Source organism: Ixodes scapularis, unplaced genomic scaffold (assembly GCF_016920785.2).
Source record: "Ixodes scapularis isolate PalLabHiFi unplaced genomic scaffold, ASM1692078v2 PGA_scaffold9__187_contigs__length_104089568, whole genome shotgun sequence".
Taxonomy (NCBI): Eukaryota; Metazoa; Arthropoda; class Arachnida; order Ixodida; family Ixodidae; genus Ixodes; species Ixodes scapularis.
This window is the reverse complement of record NW_024609884.1, coordinates 44,763,302-44,788,156: the sequence shown is the minus strand read 5'-3', so window position 1 is coordinate 44,788,156 and position 24,855 is coordinate 44,763,302. Positions and strand designations below refer to the sequence as shown.

Sequence of the window (24,855 nt, the reverse complement as noted above, 5' to 3'; positions counted from 1 at the left end):
TTTTAAGTGTGTACGTCGACTCTCCTAGTGAACATGTGGTCGATGACACTGCCATGTTGTGTTGTTGGCACTGCTTTCTCATCGTCCGCCTTCGTTGCCTATCGTCGACACTCAGCGGAAGCACGACGCTATTTCCTCTCAAGGAGCTCCTCTTCTGTGGGCGGCGGTCGCTTGCGAGGCCCCATCTCATCTGACACAACGAGTGCCTCAAGGTCGGGTTTTATAAACGGCTCACGACGCGATCATTCACGTCAGCCGCGACTGCAGCGTGCCATTCTGATATCGGTTTTGAGTGACTGCTTCATAGCCTGGGTGCGAATGTAAAGTGCGGGTTTAGCTCCTTGCGCCGCAGGCAATCGGGTGCGAGCCAAGAGCGCGCATGCGTTCCCTTCCCCCTTCGAAGAGGGTGCGAATGTTAAGGAGTGCGGTACTGCAGCTCTGTATCCGTGCGGCGCGGGCTTAGCTCCTTAATTTATTACCAGGTCAGATGCATCGCGATAGGCATAGCAAAAAAATGCTTGGCATTAAAAAAAAAAATACAGGACTAGGTTGTTTTTTTTTATTTATTCTTAAACTCTTCAGCGGTAAATTTGATTTTGCTCACAAAAGTTTCACGATATCAGTAGCAGAATATTAGAAACAAACATTCATATTTTCTTGTTCAATTGCAAATGTAAGTTGGTCGTCTAAAATTATTTGTGTACTCAGACGCTCCCGACTTGGTTACACGGGTACAGCCCTCCGATATAGTTATGGCTTTATATTTTTGTTGTTTTTGATACATGTGTGTTCATACCCAGGCCATTCTAATGTACGAGGTCAAAACACCCGTGTGATTATATTTTGTTTCAAATTTATCTTCCTGCCTCGTGCCAGCATTGCGTAGGAGAAACGAATGCTGGACAAGTGGCGCATTCCAGCCTCCTGTGTCCATGAGGAATACCTCCCGCAAATGCGGAAACAACAAAAAATACGGCAGGATGCAGCCCTATGCTTCCCGTGAATTTGAAATTTCGAGATTCAGACACCCCTCGTATATAACAGACATGTCGCCCTGTTTTCATTCCTCTGCGGAGTACAGCCTGGAGTGAAGTACCGGAGAAGGGGAATGCTCCCAATATAGCAGGCGGGAATATCGAAACGGTAGCAATACCGACATCGATGACTGTTCCGAGATAAAGAGTGACTGCTTCGGAGGAGCAAACTCTGGGATGCCTTAGAGGAGAGAAAAAAAAAGGAAAACAAAAAACGTATTCATTCTAGAGAGCAACAGATGCTCCACTCTTCGAGCCAGTTTCCTTGCCCAAACTCGCACTGCTTCGCGAGGATCTCGCAAGAACGAAAGCGTTAACTGTATTTCACTCCGGGCGACTGACACTTGCTGGGTCAGCGATCCACAGTTTTTGTTTCTTCAGCTTTACTTTTATTTTTATTCTATTCGTTTCAACCAATTCGGTCTTTGACGGCGCTGTCCTTTTCTTTGCTCTCCGCATTGGGCTCTTTCTCTTCCGATCTCGCGCTTTTGCTCCTGTTCATTTTGTTTAGCGCCGCGAGCGCTCACTGCAGCGTTTCCATTCCGAGGGCGCCGCCCGCGCGGAGGAAGACGGAGGGGTTTTAGATCGCGTTTTTCTGTTTGAGTCACCGAATATGGATGGCACTTTGACAAAGGCCCGAAACTTTTCGTCGCGCCTAAGTAAACACGGCACAATAATGTGACCCCTCTCAGCTCACGCGGTGTGTGTTTACGCTACGAGGTATCGCTAGCGCCAGAGAAAAGGCAAAATATGAAAACGAAACGAGTTCGCGCAAGGTTCCGCTTGCGCATCCGGGTGCAGCCCGCGAAGCCGGAAGACGCCAAGATCCAAGCGAGGAATGAAGAATCGAAAACACTTCAAAGACAGCTTCGCTTTTATTTCTGCCACGAAGAAGCCAGTGGCTTTGATGACGCGAGCCTGTCTCGTACTGCTGCAGTTCACTCCTTGTCTTGTGGTGGCGCGCAAACGCGTAGAGACACAAGTCACGCTGCCATCATAATTCTGTCGTTGCTGTTGCTGTATATTTTTTTTTGTACGTTTGTGAGAGCATTAACCACCTCTCAACACCTTTACGCTTTGAGAGCTCACTCTAACGAAAATCAGCCCCCCCACCCCCTTGCTCCCCTTCTATAGGTAAAATTTGGTCGGAGCGCTGACATAGCCAGTTGTAAACACACCCCAAATAATATGACTTACGTTCTCCTTGACTTGTCGTCGATTGGTGAGAGGCTAAATGAAAGAGTTAGCATAGTTAGCTCTAGCTTTGTCTGCTTTTCGACTCTAAGAACGATGCACTAAAACTAAAAAAAAATCGCTTGCTCGCCCTAACAGTGTCGCGCAGCTTACGTGCTGTAAATTCTGAAGCAAAGATGCCAGCAATAAAAATCAACTGTGGCTGGCAAACCTTAAGTTTTTTTTTTAACACTTAAAGCGTTGAACAGAAAACGTATGGTAATGATGCACAAGCAGTTAGATTGCGAATTAGTCCAAAACAACTTAAATGCTAAAAAGATTGATTAAAAAACGTCACTATCCGCAGCACCGAGGGCGTTACTTAAGCTTTGTATGCGGGTCGTGGGCCTAATTGAAATGATTTCTTTAACAGAGAAAGTTGGTGAAACTAGCAAAACTCGCCTTGGAGCATAAACATGAATAGATGACGTGACAACAGGGCAGTAGTGAAGGCCTCCATGAAGGCATTGATAAATTAAATACTAAATGTTATTCATGCCTCTTTGACCTCCTTCCAAAGGTCCCCTATATTCATAGTAAACTGAACGACCAATAGAATGGTAAAAAAATATTCGAAAGAAACGCTTTTGAACACGTTCTAAAATCGCTTGGCTCATACGCATAATACGATTCCAGACAACAAAGAAAAACTCCAGCTTGCACCGAACTGATAAAAAGTGCGTATAATCGCGTAACATGGAGGTCGACGTAGAAGACTCACGCGTAATCCTAGAAATAACACCCAGTACACGAAAAGAGGCGGCAACAATATTATTAATGTGTACCTTAAACGACAAATGAAAATCGATATAATACACCAAGATCACGCGTGCACTCTACCCTGAGTGACGGAACATTGACAAACTGATAACACAAATTTATATGGCCAACCTTCCTACATAAAGACATAACAGTTTAAGAAGGATGAAGTATCAACATGTTTCTAAAACACCATTCGTGCACTCGTTCATCAGCATGTCACAGTCCCTCATAGATGAGATCTGCCAAACGAGTTTGATATCATTTGCATATTGTAATATGCCTGAACGCTGAACACATTTGTTCATTTATAAAAATATTGAGAAGTATTGGGCTAAGTATGGGGGGGGGGGACCCCTGCGGAAAACCCCGAATTGAAACATGAAGTTGGGAGTACCCAATGTTGCTCTCTACATTTACATGAAGAATTGGGTGTCTCTTGTTTTCCTAAATTGATTCTAAGATGGTTACAACTGAGGGAACTCACCCGTGTGCAATATAATAATGAAACACAGTCTGAAATTTAATAATAAATGGAAAAGTATAAAGTGTAAGTTACAGCGGTTTTAAAATATTTTGATGCGTTAAATTTTAATGCGAATACTAAAAAAGTATGATGATTCACAAACAATTTTATTGAAGAGTGCTCTACCTGGTGATGATGTGTCATTAGAAAATAATCGAGTTTGAAGAAAAAAGTGGTTTAATATCTCTATGAGTTTTTTTTTTCTTATAATAATTTTTAAGTTGTTTGTTTAGGACACGTTATTATTGTAATAATTGACACTGGAGCTGGTCTTAAGTTATGTAACTTGGTGCTCATTCCAGCCTCCTACTGTTTCGGCAGCGATAATGAACCTGCAGTAGGTGGCTTAAATAAAAAACAATATGGCACTTCATGCTTCGAATTACACGCCCTTAAAGCATATTAGTTCACCTCTGAGCACAAATATACAAGGGACTACTTCCATATAGGTGTTTAAAAGACGGTGATGACCTTTAAGGCAAGGCGAAATCGTACTTTCGTTCAAACTAACCGCATCTCTCTCTCCGACCTCGCCTCGGTTCATATACGTCCTCGCTGACTTATGGGCTCCCACCCCGACCACCGACGGTGATGACTGTTCTGGCTGGAAAGCAGAAACTCTCGAGAAACGACGGAACTTCTCCGAGTCGCACTTCCTGACAATACCGCGCGAGTGTCGGTTTCTGCGGCGACGACTTTATTTCTCGACGTTCCGAAAAACAGGAGTGGTTTCATCACCGCCAAAAAAGAAGAGAACAAAAGCGCGGCACCGATCTAGAGAGGCCCATCAAGGAGCCGCGGCGCACCCACGGTTGGTCGACTCCATAGACGGGCCCCGTACACAATGGAGACTGACCCGAGATTTGAAGATGCCACCAAAAAGGAGGAGGAAGAGGGGGGTTGGCGCTCCACCGCGGCCACTCGGCCTCCGAGACACGAAGCGGTGCCGGCAAACAAAGGGCTAGGTCGAGACACATCGCTCACTCGCCGATGGGGGAGAGGACTTGTGGATCGGAAGACGTTCGCCCCAGACCCCTGGCCGATCCCCGTCGTTCGCTCACTGCGCCGTTCCATCCGTTCGCCATAAATTAAAATCAGCGGCAGCCGGGGCGCCAGACCGCCCCTCCGGTGTTCGGCCGCCGGGTACAATGGGCCCGCTGCCCATTAGCGCCCTGACACTGGGCTCCGTCGCAGGCGACTCGAGGCTCGGTCCGACCCCGGAGTTTGATCCATTTGCGTCAGGTGTTGCGCCGTTTCTGACGCCGGGGGCCCGCTTTCCCTTGGCCGTGACAAATTGCCGTTTATTGGGAAGAGGATTGGGGCCGGTCCCGAGCAGGGAGGGGGGTTGCAGTAGGGCCGCCAACAAGTCCGTTCAATGCGATCTCTAAAACCTTTTTTTTTTCTTTTTTTATGGCGGGGCGAGTGCACGAGGCCCAGTGGTAGCGGGGCACGCCTCTCGGAAAGGAAGCCCGTTTCGATGCGCTCTCTTCAATTGAGCGCGCACGGCGCCGGCTTTGTGAAGCCATCAGATGGTTCGGACGTTAGCTTTTAAGCGCACGAGCGGAGAGAAGAGATGCGCTGGGAGGCTTTCATAATGGGACCGTAGAGCTCGGAAGGAGCTGGCTGATCTGAAGGGTAGATGGGTAGGCGGTCTCGGGCTCTTCGTATTATTTTTGTACGCTGAAACAAAATTTAGCCGCGAAAAAGCGGGAAAAGTGACTGACATATACCTCTGAGACAGGAGAGAGAGAGCGGGGGATTGTACGCGCAGTTAATTCTGGATAAAGTTAATTCACGTTATCATATATGAATTGAGTTCTTATACTCATGTTCATCTAAATAATCGTAGTGAAAAGAATCCTCTTCCTCGCGGAACATTACTTATTTCCCCCTTAACATATATGTGCGTGCATCTTAGATTAGCTTTATGTTATTTTATCAATGCGCACACGTTTCAAGCCCCAAAGGCTTCGTTCCTTTCTCTGACAACCTAATCTTGTCGTAAATACTTCGCGCGGCGCATGAGTGATGAAGAAAACTTCCTTTTCTTTATGTGACAATGAGTTTAGGCGAAACGATTATTTGTTGAATTGTTAACTATCAAAGTTGAGTTGAAAACAAATGGCACAACTCCCCCTGACAGCAGTCAACGCATGGCAAACGTGACTTCAGGAATCTCAACTGACTATAAAGCCGCGAAAGAAACTTTTAAAGAAAGAATAAATACGTAAAAAAGGGACAACGCAACCACATTTTTGAAAGATGTAGTTGTGTTGTCCCTGTTTTACATGTCTATTCTTACTTCAATCCTGACCCGTACCAACACGCTCTTCGCCCATCAAAATTTTTAAAATTCGTGGAATGTTTTTCGTTTAAGAAACATTCGTTTAAAAGCCTTGAATAGAGGATGTGACTAAACGCGAATCAGTATCAGACAAGAGGAATTCTGGGTCCTTTCCCGTATCTGTACTAATTATGCACCTAAATCCTCGCCTTTTCATAACTTACTCGCATTGCTTAATAACTTCGTCTTCGACCACATTGCTATTCAGTGTTTAACTAAAAAAACAGTGTGCGATTGTCTTGTTTGGGTAATATTGTAGTTTTATTTTATAATTGTATTGTGTTCCCCCTGTGCAGAGACGCCGGACCTAGAACAGCTTGCTATTGGAAGCTTTTCAATTCAAAGTTCAATCGGGCGACATTGATTATTTTTAGTTAACTGTCGTACTGGAGTGAACAAAGAACCGACGGATCGGTTGGGGCACGTACCTATCAGGGTGGCCAGAGGCGGCCGAGCGAATAAGCAAGTAGTCGTCCCCAACCAAGCCCAAACAAAGCGGTGCGACCTTCGTAAAGAAGACCAAAAAAAGCGGAAGTTCAATAAATGTGCACATTCTTGAAAATAGTTTAATAATAATAAAATGAGAAAGAGAACTGGCTCAAATACGAAGGCGAACTCGCTCAAATACAAAGTCAGCGTGCCATGCCACTATCCGCCGAATAGTGGCATGGCACGCTGAATAACATGCCAATTTGAGCTCCAGCTCTGGTATCGTTCTTGGAGGCGACGACTTGGTGAAGCCCATGGTAGTCAAACGTGCACTGGAAAGTGGCCGAGAGTTCCTCACCTGTTTTTCTGTTGTCATGTGCTGAACGAGGTCGGCATGATAAACGCGGATCTCGCACTTGCACGCTGCTTTTTTATCGTCTCCGGTGACTGGTCGCAGCCAGTCCTTAAGCGGTGTTTCCTTTTCCCACTCTTTACAATATTTTTTGCCATACTTCGACCACTTCGAAGCCATTTTGCGGAAAATACAATGGCAATTAGGCACGACGACCGCGACTGCCGACTGGCAAGGTGGTCATAGAGTCCCTAAATAAGCTACGCTTTCAGAGTACCGCATTCCTCCTCCTTTGGAATTTTGCCGACAATACAGTCAACAATATTCTGGTTCGCTGCGGCATCATTGGACAGCGAGAGTCACGTGAGTCGCTATCATCATCATCGCGTTTTCTCAGCACCACCATCTTGGGTCCAGCGATCCGCAGCCTGCTGCTGTTTTTCTGTTTACTGCGCGCGCACGCTAAAGTCCGTCGCTTAGCATGCATTTTTTCCTTACGTCGAGATACGAACAACACGACCTTGATTCGCTGCCACAGCTGCGGCAACGGCAGCTGGCGCAGGCGACGGCTACAGCTCGGCTCGGCTCAGCTACAGTGACTCCTCCATCTGCGCGTGGACCCAAGATGGCGGCGCCTGGCGCGCTTTAAACGCGTAGTTTGGGAGTTTCGGTACTCTGAAAGCGTAGCTTTATTTAGTGACTCTAGATGGGCAAGGCGCCAAAACATTTGTGAATGGATAGTAATTGTTTCGTACTTTGTGACGGACGGTAGCTTGCGCCACCTAACCGCGGCGCCAAACGGTCATGCTGTTTTTCGCGTTTTTGACGACAAACGCGCTGTGAATGAGCATGACGAGCAATAAAATAAAAATATTTCTGGGAAAAGCGCGAATAAGCCCAAAAAACGCGACAAGCGACTAGAAAAATCTACCAGCGACTCAGTGAAGCACAAATCCGCTTATAATAAGCGGAACTGGCCACCCTGATACCAATATTAACTTTAAAATACACAATAATCGGCCAGCATATTCTTAATCAACAGTAAGAGTGCCGTTTAATCCTCATTTAGAAGTTTTAACCCGATTAATCATCACACTTCCATCTATTAATTAATCGATTAACTTGTCGCATTTATTTCTGTCCGTAATATTAAGAAGTTTTTTTTTTTTTTTTGCCTTTGCTGCATATGTAATAAACGGTGAAATATACAACTTGAATTTTGAATCAATCTTGATGTGAAGTTAAGAACAGTTCCAAGACACTCACACCCACAGATTATTACTTTAGCTGCATGAGGCTCAGAGGTTCGTTAAAATTCTCTGGCAAGAGCAACCTTTGATTGTTCACAATGGTCTCTGCTGCACTAAACAGACACGCGAGACGCGTTGAAGTGGCCGGGACGCCTTTAAGCTTCTGCAGTTGTCTGGAGTTACAAATATCGCTCCAAGAATTTACTTTATTCTAAGATTTGACCTAAAGTTTGCCCTTGATGCAGGTGTACTCGTCCTCGTCTGCGTGGCGGAAGCGGTTAATTTTTACTTTCTTTTGGTTCGTCAAAATGTTACCGATTAATCGGTTAAAATATTTCATCGCAATTAAAGCATTCATTGATCAATCAGTAGGTTAATCGATCAATCGCCCAGCCCTAGACGTCTTGATACATTTTTTTTTTCTATGAAACAGGTAGATCGCTTATGGGCACTTTGATTAAGGACTGACCAAGTGAGCTTCCCCAAGGTGCACCATTACGAGGCTTTGATAAGAGCCCAAGTTATTTATTTTGACAAGTCCATTTCTGTCTGGAAATCGCGCGATCCAGTTCTTAAATGACATCAAGACAACTTAAAAAAAAGAAAGATATTCTGTAAAAGAAAAAAAAAGAAGAAAACATTGTAACGCTTTTTTTTTAAATTATGGATGATAGTGTAGGTTTCGGAATTTTTTTCACCTGGTGAAGTAATTGTTCTTACCAGGTTCCATGAATAAAGCTTCTATTTTAGTGATTTCCTGTCAGTCCGCGTGGCTGAAGAATAAGAGCGATAATAAACGAGGCGAACTGCGCGCCTCCATGTGTTTGGAAAGAGCACTTTCACTGAAAGTCGGAAGCGGCCAGAAGGGTTAGACTTAACCCTACTTTACTGTGGGATTTACTTGGGCGCGGAACCGATCGGTTAGAGGAGGGGAAGAATCTAAATTTTCGTGAACATCCCTAAGAAACAAAAGAAACACCGTGCACTTTTTATTTTGTTTATTATTATTTTTTTATTTTTTTTTTTTACGTAGCTCGGAAGAAGGGATTTTTCCTAGGTCTGCTATTTCATGGTCGGAACCTTCTTTTATACCTTGAAATGTCACGGCTTCTGAGCGTGAACTGAGGCGTGCGTTTATTGCTAAAGACACAATAACCAAAACGATGAAGAGATTCCTTTAGTCGTCGGTAAAGGCAAGACGACGGAGGAGGATGAGGATTCTCTGAAATTTATAGAGCGCCGTTCAGGCAAGAGAACGACTCTCACTTACGTGAGCGGTGATGCGGGAGATAAAAAAGCGTATAAAGTGAACAATTAAAAAACTCGAAGGACGCTTAAACTTACCCTTTAAAAGTGGAACGCGAAAAGCGTGCCTCCCGTAGCCCAGGCAGTAGCGTGTCTGGCTCGCAACCGAAGGGTCGTGGGTTCGTATCCAGCCTTAAACTCTTCGACCTTTTATTTAAGGCATATGAATTACTTTTTAAAGAGGAATCATTTGAGAAACGCGGAGACCTTTAATTCGCATTACATGTCATGTTTTTTTTTTTTTTTTATAATGACATTCATTCCCTACGTGACGTGACGTTTCGCGTGAGCGTTGTGGGTAATTTTGAATTCAAGCGCAAGGTCATGTGCCAATGACGTCATGACCCTATCGGCCAATCAGGTTTTTCGCGTCACGCCACCGACGCCGGCTTTTCTGCGAAACGAGCTCCTTAACGATATGGCGTTAAAAAAACATTAACGCGAACCTTGTGTTGTATCTAAAATGAACTTCTGGAGGTGTGGTTTGGCGTGACCTCTTATGTTCAGTCTTCCTGCTTGCTGATTGGTTGCTCGGCATTCTCATCGTCTAATGCTGCACTTCAACTGGCTGCGGAACGGTACTGATATGTTCGCGACTCACCATGCCCCGCGTTTCTCAAGCTGTCAGTGCCTATATCATGTAACACTTCCTTTTCCATGCACCAACTCCACTCTCCGACGTCACACCGCTGCCGCGGCGCTGCTATCGTTACTGCGCGTGCGCAGATGCTTCCTCTCAACCGAATATGGGTTTTGCGCACGCGCGGAAACACACACACACACACACTCACCAGGGTATTGCATAGCATTTTGCAACTTGCTTTCTTTGCACGAGTACTTGCGCAATGACGGGACATTTTTGAGCCACGCGCATGTGCTCATGCCTTAAAACATACTGCCCATAACGTCGGTATACTGCGTGAGGCATGCATTTTTTGGGTATTACTTTATGGTTCAGTCTTTAGCTTCCACAAGTTGCAATTAACCGAGCGGTTAATAGCATTACGTTACGATACGTTACATTACGTTACCTTGCATTATGTTACAGTACATCACGTGTTACGTCACTTTACGTTATGTTACGTTAAATTACGTTACTATACGTTACTTTAAGTTACTTTGCGTTAGGTTGCGGTGCATTACGCGTTAAATACGTTACATTGCGTTACGTGACATAACGTTCATCGTAATCAGGGCGCTTTGTAAGTAACGCACTGGCGCCTGCACCTTTGAGAGCCTTGCACTCTGCTCGTTAAACTTTACATAGCTGCAGATTCTTTGTCCACTTCGATGCTTTATGAGACCTACCAGGATCTGCGTCTGAAAGTATTTAACTACATAATATGTGGATATGCAAAGTGAATAGCTTTTCGGATCTCACTACTCGCCTCAAAAGGTCATACTTAGGATGCACAGAAAAATCGGCTAGTTAGATCAGGGCAAGGTGAAGAATTAAGCAGCATCAATATGTCGCCATATGTCGGCATTACACGTTGCTGTTCATTAATCATGCCTTCTCCTCACCTGCTTCTTGGACACTCTAACCACCGTGTCGAATCGAAGCCGAACACAACTAAATTCGCAAATTTTATATTAAACTCAAAATTGTAATTAAATCACTATACCATGTGGCGGTTAATATTTCGCTGGAAAGTGGTTCGGAGATAACTGCGCTGGCTGTACGTGTGCGCCGGACGTGTTTTTGCAAGCGTCGAGGTCAGTTTTAGTATTCGTCGTGTCAGCGTCAGTGACGTAGTATTGTTTAATCACTCAAACTAATAAAATACGTATGCACTTAGTTTACACTCAAGTCACATGTTTCCAGTCGTCCCAAAGACGGAAGCTGTAATGAGGTCATTAGAGGGACTAGAACCTCTGGATTGTGACAGAGACTCTGATCACAACGTGGTCCTGATCGAGCTAAGGTGCATTGCACGCCACTTGCCCGATGCCCAAATCGCAAAGTTGCTTATTGTGTTATGAGTGATACATATCAGTATATGATCATCGCCAGATGGCATTTCTATGCATAAAACCAGCCCTATGTAACATTCGTGCGCGCGACACCGGGATGAGTGTTAAACCTTCCGTTGCTTCACGTAGGGTTCAGATATGAATATCGAAAAATGTTCATCTCTGTACCATATGCAAACTGCAGAGAGAGGAAGCATCAAAGAAATCATTTATGTGCACAATCACAACAGCAGCCTAAAAAGCGGTCAACTTGGTGAAAAACGAGGCTGGATAGTTTCAACGTAGACACCTTTGCGTGTACATTGTACAAACGTTTGTGATTCTACGAACATTTCCTCCATAGTTACGACAGGCGTTGTTTACATTTTTAAATTTACTGATATTCTACTTGTTTGTATGGTTTGAAATAAGCCAAGCATATTTTCGTTATTACGTTATTAATAACCGCACAAACAACCCTCAAATGAGGTGCGCTTAATCGTTTCAGTTTAAATAACTATTTGCGAGACTTTTTGTCGTATAACTTTTTTGTGTGTGTGTGTGTGGGGGGGGGGGGGGGGGGGTTCAGTTCTTACGAACGAAAGATTCTGTGACATGCTATCAAAATATTTGCGCGTGAGGTGGGGGATGTCTAACGACCGGAACAATGACCGGTTTGACACTCTGGCCCTACCAGAGTTTGCCATTTCCATAGAACAATAAAAAATTGCAAGCTAAGGATGATAGGGATCGGTAACATATGCTTCACTGACAGCGGCTGTTTCACAATAATTTCTCTTAGAAAAACCGTAGAATAATATACTGTAATGACCACGGCTTTAAAGTACGTTCGGTCGTCAGGACAGGGTTTCAACCCATATTTATCGTATATCACGATTTTTACTTGCAATCGTACAAATACATTTTGAACATGTTTAAACGGATACCTCTAGACAGTTGACTTGAAAAGCGCAAGTGACTAGGAAGTGAAGAAAAGCGCAGGACAGAGCGCATACTTACAACTGTCAATTTAATAAAGCATGCAGAGAAAGACTAGGTGGAAGTGAAAAAGTAGAAAAGAAAGATAAAAACAAACTCACTGCTGCTACTAAGATAACATATTTAGTTTTTGAAATCGAAATAAAAGTTATTTTAACTTCACCTAAAGACATAGTACGTGTCACCGTAAAAATTTTCTATAAAACAAAAAGTAAAAAAGAAGAGCAAAGAAAAAAGGACACAGAGCAAAGGACTAAAAAGTCTTCATGGAAAACACCGCTGGAACTGAAGTTCGTTTTGTGTTTCAAGTCTTCAAGGAAAACACCGAAGGAACTGAAGTTTTTTTTGTGTTAAAGTCACTGATGGAGCGCTAATGCATTTTTCACCACTGGCGAGGATGACTTGAGCCTCGTACAGTTCTCCAGTGTTTTTGTCTCAAAGCCGCTTCAGAACTTTGGTGTTCTGAAGCGGTTCCGTCTTCAGAACCGTCTAGATGTTCAGCCAACTAGTCCCCCAACTGATCTTGATGATTAAACGGATACCATGCGTTTTTTGTCGCTAACAAAGGTCATTCTAGCGGGAGTCAGTTGTTACATCACTGCCTTCTAATAAGTGAACAGAATTGTCAGAGGGTGAAACGAGATGGGTTCCCTTCTTCAGATGATCCTTTAGGGTCACCTAAAGACCCCACTCCCTTTTGTAAAAACATGTTTCCGAAAGAATAACGCCAGCTTTCTTGGCACCATTCCCCGGCCCCAACTAAGCCACAAATGAATACTAGAGGTGCGCACTGCAGTTTCCGTATAGTTTTCTCTCGTTACATAATGAACTGTCTTCGCCAGCCTCTAAATATTCAAAACCTACATTGTTCACCTACCCACCACCACCGCACTCTTCCACTTTTGCTCGACATGTCACGCCGGTACCAGTTAGAGTTGCCACAGAAATCTGTTATGTTCTGACATAGACCTTCTACTTACTGATTTAGTTATAAGCTTGTGGTGTAGAATATGTGTGCGAATTTGTTTCAAACCATCTGCAACATGTCTACAAAAATTTACAGTGCTTTCTTTACCGCAAAATAAACTACGCATCACCGAATGCTTATTCTCCGTCAAAATTTGGTTCTAGGATCCGAACCAAATGCCAATCTTTCATAACTAACCGTCATCTCATTCAAAAGTTATGAGCGATTTTCTTAAACATTTAATGGGAATTTTCCCATTAAATGTTGAAGAAAATAACATAACTTTTGAATGAGATGACGGTTAGTTCTGAAAGATTGTGTCCGTTTTTGCCCGTTTTCGGTAGCTGGAGCCATTCAGCTCCACAGATTCGAGCCGCCATTTTCCCATTAAAATTTACAAGAAGTCACTTACAACATTGTAACAAGCGAACGGATAGTTCTGAACCATTGTCATCTGGTTCGGACCGCTAGCGCTACATTTGGACGGAGAATGAGCGTTAGGCAATAAGTAGTCTATTTTTGCAACAAAAAAAAACAAAAAGTTTTTTTGTTTTTTTTGGCGGGGGGGGGGGGGGGGGCACACGTAATAAGCCCCGCCCTGTCTTTCTTAGGCAACAGAGTTCCTTATTGTTGATCATAGTTTTCCAGAGCCGCATACACGTCTGTAAAACATCCAGCGTTTTAGTGAAGCCGGTATTAGAGTGACATCTGTTGTAGCCTGCGGCAAACGAAAGTGAAAGCCGCTCTAGCCGCGCCACTACCGGCCGTGAAGCGAGGCAGAAGCCCGGGAAAAACGGTTCGAACTGCATTTTGCAAGATTTCTCAGATGGTGATTGTGTGTGTTGGTTTAAGCTCCATCCTGCCACTTCCTGTAAGTGAATGATAGGATATGATTAACACGTATTTCTCGTTACTTTCCAAAGGGAAGTTACAAGCATTCAAGTCACAAAAAAACTTGAAACTATTTACAGCCCATGTAAAGGGATACAGGGATACAGCGGGTGCTACTGCGCGAATTGAATCTAGGGGCAGGTTTATAAGTCAATCTTATATTGGGGGGGGGAACGGGCGAAACGTTGCCCAGATCTGTTTTAGTGAGCTAATATTTGTTATGTCATCAAACACTAAAACGTTCCTTCTAAGAAGAAAAAAAAACTGGTGTAGGTTGAGCTTTTTTTAAGGAAATATTTACCTTGGGGGACTTAGGGAAGAAGGAGGGGCGGGGGGCGGGGCTTTCACCCCCTTTCTCCCTAAATCCGCCCATGATTGTTCCTTGGTCTGGCTTCGCTGTCCTCCCCGTCTTTCGCCACAATAACTACAGCAGTGATGCGTAGTATGTCTCACAAACAAAGACATCGCACACACTTATGGTGTTCCTATAGAAATATCTATACGTCTCACCCCTTTCTTTTTTTCTTCTTTTTTTTTTTTGGCGCGTAAGTTTGTGCTTTTCTAGCGGAGGCTAAAGGCACGAGCTCCTGCTCGTGCCTTTAGCCTCCGTTGACATGACATGAGAACACGCACATGACATGTTCTCATGTCATGTGCTCTCTGTTGTGGTTGAACACGCTGGTGAGCCGCCTGATGTTTCCACGCTAATGATACGCTTATGAGACTGTCGAACGAATGCAAAACGCTTACGAAGTGGCTGGATGCTCTCAACGCGCTGTTATAAACGACACGTGCGAACATGGTTTCGCCTTTGCGACCGCGTCCAAAGGCGAGTCTGTGGGACGGTGGTGAGGAGGGCGCCTCCTCCTCTCCGCCAAGAAAGAGTATTGCATAAAAACAATTTAAAAAGTGTAGCTTATTTTTTTGCGAAAAACGAATAAAAGAAAAGCCTGTTGATTGATGAAATTGCCATTATTGAGTCACAAAATAAAAAGCGGCCATATCATGATAATGAAATCCCGGCTTTTTTTCCTTGCACACGTCTTGGGGCTTTCGACGAAAATTTTAAAAAGAAAGCAACATAACCATTCATCAAATAGGGAAAGCTGCTCCCAGCTAGAATAGGAAACTGTGTGATTACTGATAAACGTCAATAAAAGCTGAGACTAGAAAGCAGCGAAGTAGACGCATTAGACGGACACACACCATCTCTGAAATGGTTTGAGTGTGTGTATAAGTGGGGGGAGAGGAGGTGTATGTGTGCGTGCGCATGCGCGTGTGCGTGTGTGTCCTTTTTTTTTTTTTTGTTCTTCGTTATAATTGTTTTTTGTTTAAGATTCACCAGCTCGCCTGAGCGCTCGCTCTTGTTTTGCTATTGAAATTGCAGAATATAATAATGAAATTAGCAGGTGCAGTTTTTAAAATACAATTAGAAACTAGTAAAAATCAAAGGGGTAGTATTTATTCTGAAAATAAAGTGTACATAACGTTTTTAGTTCAAGGGTCCGAGTTTTCTTTAGATATGTTTATAATCTCCAAACACCTGTGTAAATATTTACCCTTAATTCTCGCTTTCTCCGCCTTTCCTCCCTAAATCCTTCAATCACGACCTCTTTCTCTCTTTTTTTTTTTTTTTTCGTGGGCCACCGATATGCTACACCTAGGTGTGGAGCAAAGAAGTCGTGAAAAAAGTTAGGATTGCAATCCGAACTTGCATGGTTACTTGTTTGAGAGATATAGCAGGTCACGCCACGGCGGCGAAGAAAAACTATCTGTCTACCGAAATTCTTTGCACTGGAACTCGATTCCGAAATGTAATTTCGAAATTTTATCATTATTTTCCATAATAATATTATTATTGTTATTATTATTAATAATAATTTTTCCCCAGAGGGGTGCTTTATTCATGTTACGTAAATTTTCTGTTACAACAAAAAAAAAAAAAAAAAAAAAAAAAAAAAAAAAAAAACTAGGACTCATCAAACTTCCGTGAGCGGAGAATCTGTCACGGTTGAGGCCTTGAGGAAGCACTGCTTGTTAAATTTAGAAAAAAAAAACAAAAAAACACGTGCCCCTATATTTAGCAGGAACAGGATTAACGCTTCCTTCGTGACGTCACAACTGTCCGTGGCTTTATGTTTCGTTCTAGACTCACACCCAGCCAAAACATAACTTCGCTAAAAAAAATAATAATAATATTCTTTTTTTTTTTTTTCTTTTTGACCCGGGGCGGGAGCCAGCTCACGTCATTAAATATATCACGAAACATAACTTCCCCCCCCCCCCCAAAAAAAAAAAATAATAATAATAAATAAATAAACCTAAAATCTTTAGTCTTAGCTCTACCCCTGATTGCGCCTCCGGTTTAAATGTGAGCCCGAATTGAACTTCACGAGCTATTCAATTATAAAGCAATGTTATCATCAACGGAGAATATGATCTGCAGACTAAAGGTTTAGAATCATTTTCCGATTATTTATCTTTAATTGTTTTTGTTTTTTTATGGTTCCTAACTACTTTTTTTTTCTCTGAAAGAAGCTCTAAAGGCGCGTTCACACTGGCGATGTGGACCACTCACGCGATGCGACAAGATCGCATCGCAAAAGAAAAAAACAAATCAGATGGTCACACTGGCGTTCGCGATTAGCGAGTTTCTTCTCGAAAACTCTCGCTTCGAACGCCGCTGATTGGCTCAGCCGCTCCACAATTGAACCAGCATTGCAAAAAGTCGGGTCAGCTAGCGACTGCTCCAAACGCGTCGCTTTTTTCCCGTGATGGTCGCTTTTGCGATGAACGTTATCGCGCAAGTGCTGCACATCGCCGGTGTGATCGCGCCTTGTGCGCGGTGCAACCTTGACGTTAAGTAACACGTATTTGAACGACTGATGCAATTATAATTGAAAGACTCAATTTGAGATGTCTGTAGGTTTTTTATGCGTTTTTTGTTATTTGCTCATTTTTTTATTTATTCTTTATAATTCATTCTTCGATATTAAACGTTTCGCGCTTGCCTCGTTTTCATTTCGGTCACTTAATAATAATTCTTCGTAAGTTCTAAATGGCAGTGTTTGGTTAATGACTATAACTTAACACGGCTTACTACTACGCACATAAATTGTTCGAGTAGAGATTTTCTTGTAAATACACTCATTGCATTCGTTATTTTTTAATTTTTTCGGCGTGTGCATGCTGCCATCTTGTGTGCTTCTTCCTAACCAATGTGAGGGAGCGCACTCCCCTCCATCTGCCACTGTTCTCAACTCCGTGCATAGATGGCGCTTGAACCCTGCGCCACGCCCTCGATAAAATGTGTATCTTGAAACTTCGAGTATTCGTGCTCTTTTTTCCGCTCTCAACGTCGTGCGCATGACGATGACAACATCTATAAATATTGGCGTGAGAAGCACATAAAATATTACATAGAAAGGGAAAACGCGAAAGGCTCGAACTGATTAATGTGGTTATTTATATTATAGGACCGTGCGAAAGTCGTAGTCGAATCCAAATATTCTTACCGTATGTGTTCGCGTAACACACGCGTCGCCTTACAAGGATATCATCGTGGGCAGGGATGGGCAAAATACATGCAAATATGTATCAAAATACAAATACAAAATACTTCGTCAAAAATGTATTTAATTACAAATCTAATTACACTTCCAAAAAAGCATTTAAGTACAAGATACAAATACAACCAAATGTATTTGGTCGCCTCCAAATACTTTTCCAAATACATTCCTCAAAATTTGTTTCAGCGACTTCAGGGCACCTGCACCGTTTTTCTGGGTATCTCATTTTAATTTTGCATTGCACACTCGGGAGTTAATGTGCGATGCTCTAGTAAGGTAATAGAAATATAATCACAAAAAAATGTAATCAGCTTGGACGTAATCGATGAAAAAAGTACAGAGCTCCAAGCTGCTTTTTTTGTCGATTACATTTTGGTATAGACCAACAAAGAACCGAGACGACCAAGACGCGCAGCACCAGCTAGAGAATTTTTTATTGTTCCAACTCGCACCAGTTACGAATATCTGGACGACTCGCGCATTTAGAAAATTCCAGGCAAAAATATGGATGGAAATCAGGCTGGAAAGCATCACAAGTTGTCGCAGGCACTTATTTAGCCAGTCTGCCTGTGGACGTCGATTTCGTCACTATTCTTGCCCTGGACTAGCGCCGTAATCACAAAGTCACTAAATGCTTGTGCTTGATTGAGAGACACTGCATTCGGTGCAGGACGTAGTTTACTTCCTGCTCTGGACAGTGACAATAAATTTGAGGGATGTATTTTCGCCCACAAAATTGTATTTAATTACAATTGTATTTGAAATACCCATGTTTTAGTATTTAAATACACACGTCAAATACATTACCCAATTTGTAATTAAATACAAATGCAAAATACACAAAGTATTTGAAATACGTATTTCAGATACTTGTATTTGAAATACTGCCCATCCGTGATCGTGGGGTACCAACGACACCTCAAACGTTCAGGCGTGGCTTTATATCAGGACACTTTACCTGTTTAATCGATGTGCCACAGACAGCGACCTGGAATAATGATAGCTACATCATGCCGTTGCGTTCGCTTGTTTAAGGGAAGGCAACGAATTAACTTTTAAATTTAGAATTTGACTCTAAAAACAATTTTCTCTTATTGCATGTTTAGCACTCTTGAACACCATAGTTGCGCCGAAGAAGTTTATTTCGCTACATGCTTGGTGGTTCGACCTAATGCTTGGCAGACATTTCTTTTGAAGGGGGGGGGGGGGGGGGGTCATAACGTTTAAATGTATAGTTATGGCCTAGCGTCCGCCTCTAGATCTTTTTGGAGGAAAGTTTTTTGTGTTTTTTATTCTCCCATGCCTTTCAAGGCTTGAAGCAGATAAGTACGATTGGGATGAAGGTAAAAATAAACATAAACATAAAAGCAATACCTAATTCCAAAATACGTTTTTTTTTTTTCATTATTATTCGTTTGAACCTGGTACATGAGACTAATACTTAGTTTCAGCTGAAGTCCAGATCCAGCCGATGCTACAAGCGCGAGCTCAGGGCTTTCAGAGTCTCTGCCCAAGCACGCGCGCTCGTGCAGAGCAAGCACATGCTCAGGGCCTTATGCTCGCGCTTGAAGATTCGGCTGCGCCAGGACTTCAGCTGAAACGAAGTATTAGCGGCGAGATGTTTTGGTGGCGCCCTCCTGTGGTTTCCTCTCGTGACGTCATTACCTTACGAACAACAACTTCGATGGTGTTTATAATTAACATGGTGGAAGCTTGAGATTATTGCGCTCTGAAACCAACACTGCCAACACCGTCAAAATTGAAGTTCTTACATTACTCTTATCTCTGTCGATGAAGAAACCTTTGCTGACGTCATAGTCAGCATTCGGCCAATTGTGGAAGGCCGACCACAGCGACGCTTTTGATAGCACACGTCGCCAATAGTAAGCGGTTAGCGGGGCCCTGAAAACACAAACTGAATTTGGATGAATGTTTGCACTATCGTTAATCAAAGAAGTCGCCACCGGAACACACGATTGCTTGTGTCATCTAGGAATTCTCCCAGAACCTGATTTGTTTTAAAGTTGATGCGAAGACCGTTCACTTGTTCATTCTACTCAGATTGTTTACAACTTGCTTAGATTTAAACTTTGCTTAGTAAAAAATGAGCTACAAAGTGTCAGATAAACTGTTGACAAATATTGCAATTCCAGTGGTATTTCGGATGTCGATCCACATGAACATGGCTGCCTCCTGAACGAACACCTCAGAGAAAAAAACGTTTTACACGCAGTTTTGTAAAAAAAAAAATAATAAACACACACACACGCACATATATATTAATAAATATAGTGCGCAAGAAGCGTATTAGCAAAATTCACGTGAAAATGTCTCCAGCGTTTTACTATGAACCTTCGACCCCAGAGGATAGGTGAGATCCCAGAGACGAATGTCCAACATGCCTCCCGGAAGTATTCCACTTGTCGTTCTCAGAAGTAGTAGTAGTAGTTTATTGTTTGGAAGGAAGAGACTACAGGTGCCAAGATATGAAGTTTCAAAATATTGCCTTGAATCTCTGAAATGCCCGCTATATGACGAAATTAAATCATGGCTCCTAAACATGGCCACGACAAATGTAAATGATCTAAAACATTTTCCCCCGTACAACGCAAGAGTCTGAACGCGATATATCATGCAGCTGCCTTTTTTTTTTTCTTTTTTTAGTTATCTGTGGGCTCTTTTTTATTAACTAAACCGTCTGCTCACTCTGGTGAGCTTTATTTCGATTTGGATACTACATTCAGCTAAACTCTCCCTGAGTGAGCGTTGGTCTTTAGATAGTCTACCAGATTTTAGTAGAGCACGCGAGTAGCTCGGTACTGGTTTGCGAAACAAAGAGGCGGCGATTTTCACGAGGGCACTTTGTTATTACGCCGGCCCGTTTGGAACTTTGTCCGCAGAGCGCGTAGCGGGGCAAGCAGGCGGCGTTGCGCAGTCAACCGGGGTTTTGACCTCGGCGTCGTGAGCGCGTGCGGGAAGGGACGCCGGAGTTCGTGACAACTGTCAAAATGAGAGCGGCTCTTTCATGCCGGGATTTGCGGATAAGAGGGAGGTATTAATAGTGCCCGCAGTGCGTGTCCCGCCAGTGACAAATGAGCAACAGGGGCTACGGATAACTTTATTTCGGGACGCTCCACTTGTCGCCCGTCTCCCGGAGGCTCGGCCCATTGCGGACCTTGTCAAAGGCTGCCCATGAACTGGCCGAGGCGGCCGCTCCCAAAACCCACTAACTGGGGGGGGGGGGGGGGGGGGGGGATGAGCGTCATCGAGTCACCGATTGTGGAACGGCTCGTGCCGCGAATCAGCTTATGCAGAGCTGCTCTGATTACTTAATTATGGGTCGGGTTTCGCACTCTCTTCCTCGGCGCTTATTCTAGGCAGAGCTATTTTTTAATTGCCATTTGCACGTGGTTTGTTGCAGAGAGGTACAGTCTGGGGTAGTTTAAGCTGGCCCATATTAATGGCTAGCCGAAAGCGTTAAAGCGCCGCATGAAGTGCCTCTGGCACACTAACCTGTGACACCAACTCCCACATTATCAAGACAGGAATTATGGCAGGTCTATTCCCTCCACCTTTTTACAGCTTTAATGTGTCCGGGACTCCCCTTATGTCTTTGCTGCCGCCCGGCCAGAACTCTCTGCTCCGCTCAGCAGAATTTTGACTATGTAAGGTTTTCTACTTATCGTTAGCAGTTACCTTAATATCCAATTATAAACATTAATAAAATTTGAAGTAGTGTACTTAAAAAAAGTTACTTAGAATTTCGTATCCACAAGTGCGGGCACCAGCGCTTGCTTCCTCTCAATACGGGAAAGTGCAGATCGTTAGAGAATTCCTCTGGGGCCTTTTGCTTTCGGCTTTGAGTTTGAAATGCCCAACACACCTAAGACGTGGCCCCACAGACATCTCAAGAAGCCTGATGTGACAAGATGTCACATATCATATGTAATTGTCATATTTCCTTATGTCAAACAGATATGCAGTGCATATGCATATGGGTAGTTTCATCTCAAATGAGGCACGGATTTCGGGTCGAATTTTTAATTTGACCAATAAAGTATATGTTTTGGGGAAATCCCTTCCGTGACAGGTAGTGCAAACCGCAAGTACGGGCGATTTTAATTCCTGTAATAAAAGAAGATGCAAACGGCGAGTTATGCTAATAAAACGTCTAGGTCATAATATGTTTAATTTTTTTTTAATTGTCAAACCGTTTCTTTGCAACAATATTTGACGAAGTTCAGCAAGCTGTGCTGTATGACATAATCAATATATTTTTCTTTAAATCACCGTCAATCTCCAATTAAGCTCTTTCTTTTAAATATAATTTGAATATTTTTTTGCTAAACATATAACGGGAACATTTACCTGAAAAACGGATATTTAAAAAGACTTGCAAGTTTGAAGTCCATTTTCTAAAAAAATCCAGATTTCATTTTTTTTTATTTACAGGTAGGTAATATAGTAGTCTGTCAGGAACTACCAACAAAAATTGTAATATATTGTTTGTATGGCTGCTATTAGGACTCGAATCTCGTGCTATGAGAGTTCTGAACGGGACTTCGCGTAGACGCTCAGCTGAGCAGAATTTCGGCCTATGTAAGGTTTTCTATTTAATGTTAGTACGTAGCTCAATATCTGAGCGTAAAAGCCAGTGAAGCACCAATATTTATTGTAACAATATTTATTTACTTGGCACTGGCGTGATTTGCAAGGTGTGTGAGCTTGGCCCTATGTATTGACGGAGAAGATACGAAACATCTACGCTCCCGGACAAACTTGAGTCAAGAGGAAAAGGTCTAAGTAATCCGGCATGAATCACTGAAAATAGAAATTATGTCTAAACACATGACTAACACATTTGAAGCCTTACACGCTACGAAACGCTCGTTATTTTACGAAAGAGTCCGTATGTACACAAAATAAACCGTACCTCCTAAGCGTCAGATACAAAATCATACATATGTATATGCACTGCATGTCTGTTTGACATAGTAAAATATGACAAGTACATATCAAGTTCGGTATTTCAAACTCAAAGCCGAAACCAAAAGGCCCCAGAGGAATTCTCTAACGTTCCGCATTCCCCTGTATTGAGAGGAAGCAAGCGCTGGTGCCCGCACTTGAGAATACGGACTTCTAAGTGACTTTTTTTAAGTACACTACTCCAACTTTTATTAATGTTTATGGTTGGATATTGAGGTAACTGCTAACGATAAGTAGAAAACCTTACATAGGGCAAAATTCTGCTCAGCAGAGCGCCTGTGCGAAGTCCCGTTCAAAACACTCATAGCACGAGATTCGAGTCTTAATATATAGCGGCCAAACAAACAATATATTAAAAATTGCTTCTTTTTGGTTTAAAAATTTTTAACCTAACCTAATCTAACTCTGAATAAAAAATAAAATAAATAAAAGGTGAGGTTTTTTAGAAAATCGACTCCAAACTTGCTAGTGTTTCGAAATCTCCAGATCATAAATATATGTTGATTAGGTAAGACAGCACAGCTTGCTGAACTTCGTCAAATATCGTCGCAGAGAGGTGGCTTGACAAATGAAAAAAAAAATACATTAAGAATGTTGTGACCTGGACGCTTAATTGGCATAAAAAAACATATGTCGAGAGTGTTCCCAAAAAGTTATATTGATATAGCGTAAAACGTAAGGAAAAGGGATGGAGTGAAATATGGCACCCCCAATAAGCTGGAAAAACGAGTTTCCACCTTGGCCGCTTCAACGGTCCGTAACTCGAGAACAATAAATCCGACGAACTTGCCGTTTGCGTCTTCTTTTATTATAGGAATTGGTCGATAACATGTACTTTTTTAAAAAAAATTAAAATTCCACCCAAAATATGTAATTGAGTTGAGATGAAATCACCCATATATATAAGTATCGGACCACACTTTCTGGAGTGAGGTAAGAAACGCGGTGAAGCGCTACGAGAAGCACGAATTGAACGCATCCGCCAAGACGCGGAGAGAAGAGCGGAGCGACGAATTGAAGCAGCCTAATGGCGGCCGCATCACGTGACTCCAAGATGGCATGCGCCCATTCATTCATTTTCATTCATTCATTTGTTTATTTTCTGTGCTCATGAACAACTTGACGCCTTGGTAATGATGCACAACAAAATGTTCACAGGTTAGTTACAAAAGTCTTAAAAGCTACGAAATTTGGGTTAAAAACATCAATATCTCCTCCCCTGAGGGTTCGTAGAAGTGTTGAATACGGGTTATGCATTGTCTTTATCTATTTCTTAGTGACTAATGTGATCATTGCCTTGTGGTCACTTATGGGCAAGCTCTAAACCCAATTTTTCAAGGCACACCTCAAAGACAGTTTTTTTTTTTTTTTTTTGGTTGAGCCCGAGTCTCTTTATCAGCATCGCGGAAGCGAAAGAAAAGAAGGTTACATCGGCGGCGTTGTGCCCTCAGTCTGGTCACAGGCTGAAGGCATAAGGGTTAAATAATATGTGCACTACTCGTTACGAACACTGCCTGCAGGATATGCGGTGCCGTGTTCCCTGCACGTAGTGTGTGCAATGAGTATGAAATAGAGGACGCGTGCCTTTTAGCGATTCTGAAGCGTAGAAAGTATGATGCACGCGATGCCGAAAGGCAGCTCTCTGATTTCACTGCGCTTTTCTTCACCTCAAATGTTTCCGGCGTGATCAAGTGGCTAGGATATCTGGCTTTCACCCAGAAGGCCCGGGTTCAATTCCCGGCGTCGGAATTTTTTTTTTTCTTTCTGCGATTGGGTAGTTATTACTGCGTTAAGGAGCGCCCTCTAGAAACTCAAGGCCTGCACCCTTCGTGTCGTGACGTCAGTACATCACTGGTCCTATGCCGCTCGTGGAGAGCCGGCAAGGAGTGTTAACCTGCAACGATGCTGACAATGCTCTCCAGATTGCACAAGTGCCCTTCGTTTGCCTCTTTTATTATTTTCTTGTCTTTTGCCATCCCCGTTGTGTTGTTTTACAGCGGCAGAGATGGAAGTGTGTTGTGTAACTATTTTTAACAACTGAGGTCACTGCATCTGGGATTGTAGTGACAACATCGGGTAGTTTGGTTCATGAAGCACCAGCGTATCCAGTCTGTCAAGCCAGTCTAATAAAATCATAGCCAATCTAAAATCACAAAACGTTTCTTGTACACCTACAGATTCTTGAAGTGCAACTGGTCACGTTATCAAAATCCTCGACATTATTTATTGACGTCTAACAATATTCCTTAAATTATAAG

General features: G+C 42.9%; 1 non-coding gene across 1 annotated transcript; it reads left to right on the top strand.

The window, feature by feature from the left end:
* Positions 1 to 24,274: 24,274 nt before the first annotated feature.
* Positions 24,275 to 24,346, top strand: Trnae-uuc. Its single transcript has one exon. It is a non-coding gene; the product is annotated as a tRNA-Glu (tRNA).
* Positions 24,347 to 24,855: the final 509 nt, after the last annotated feature.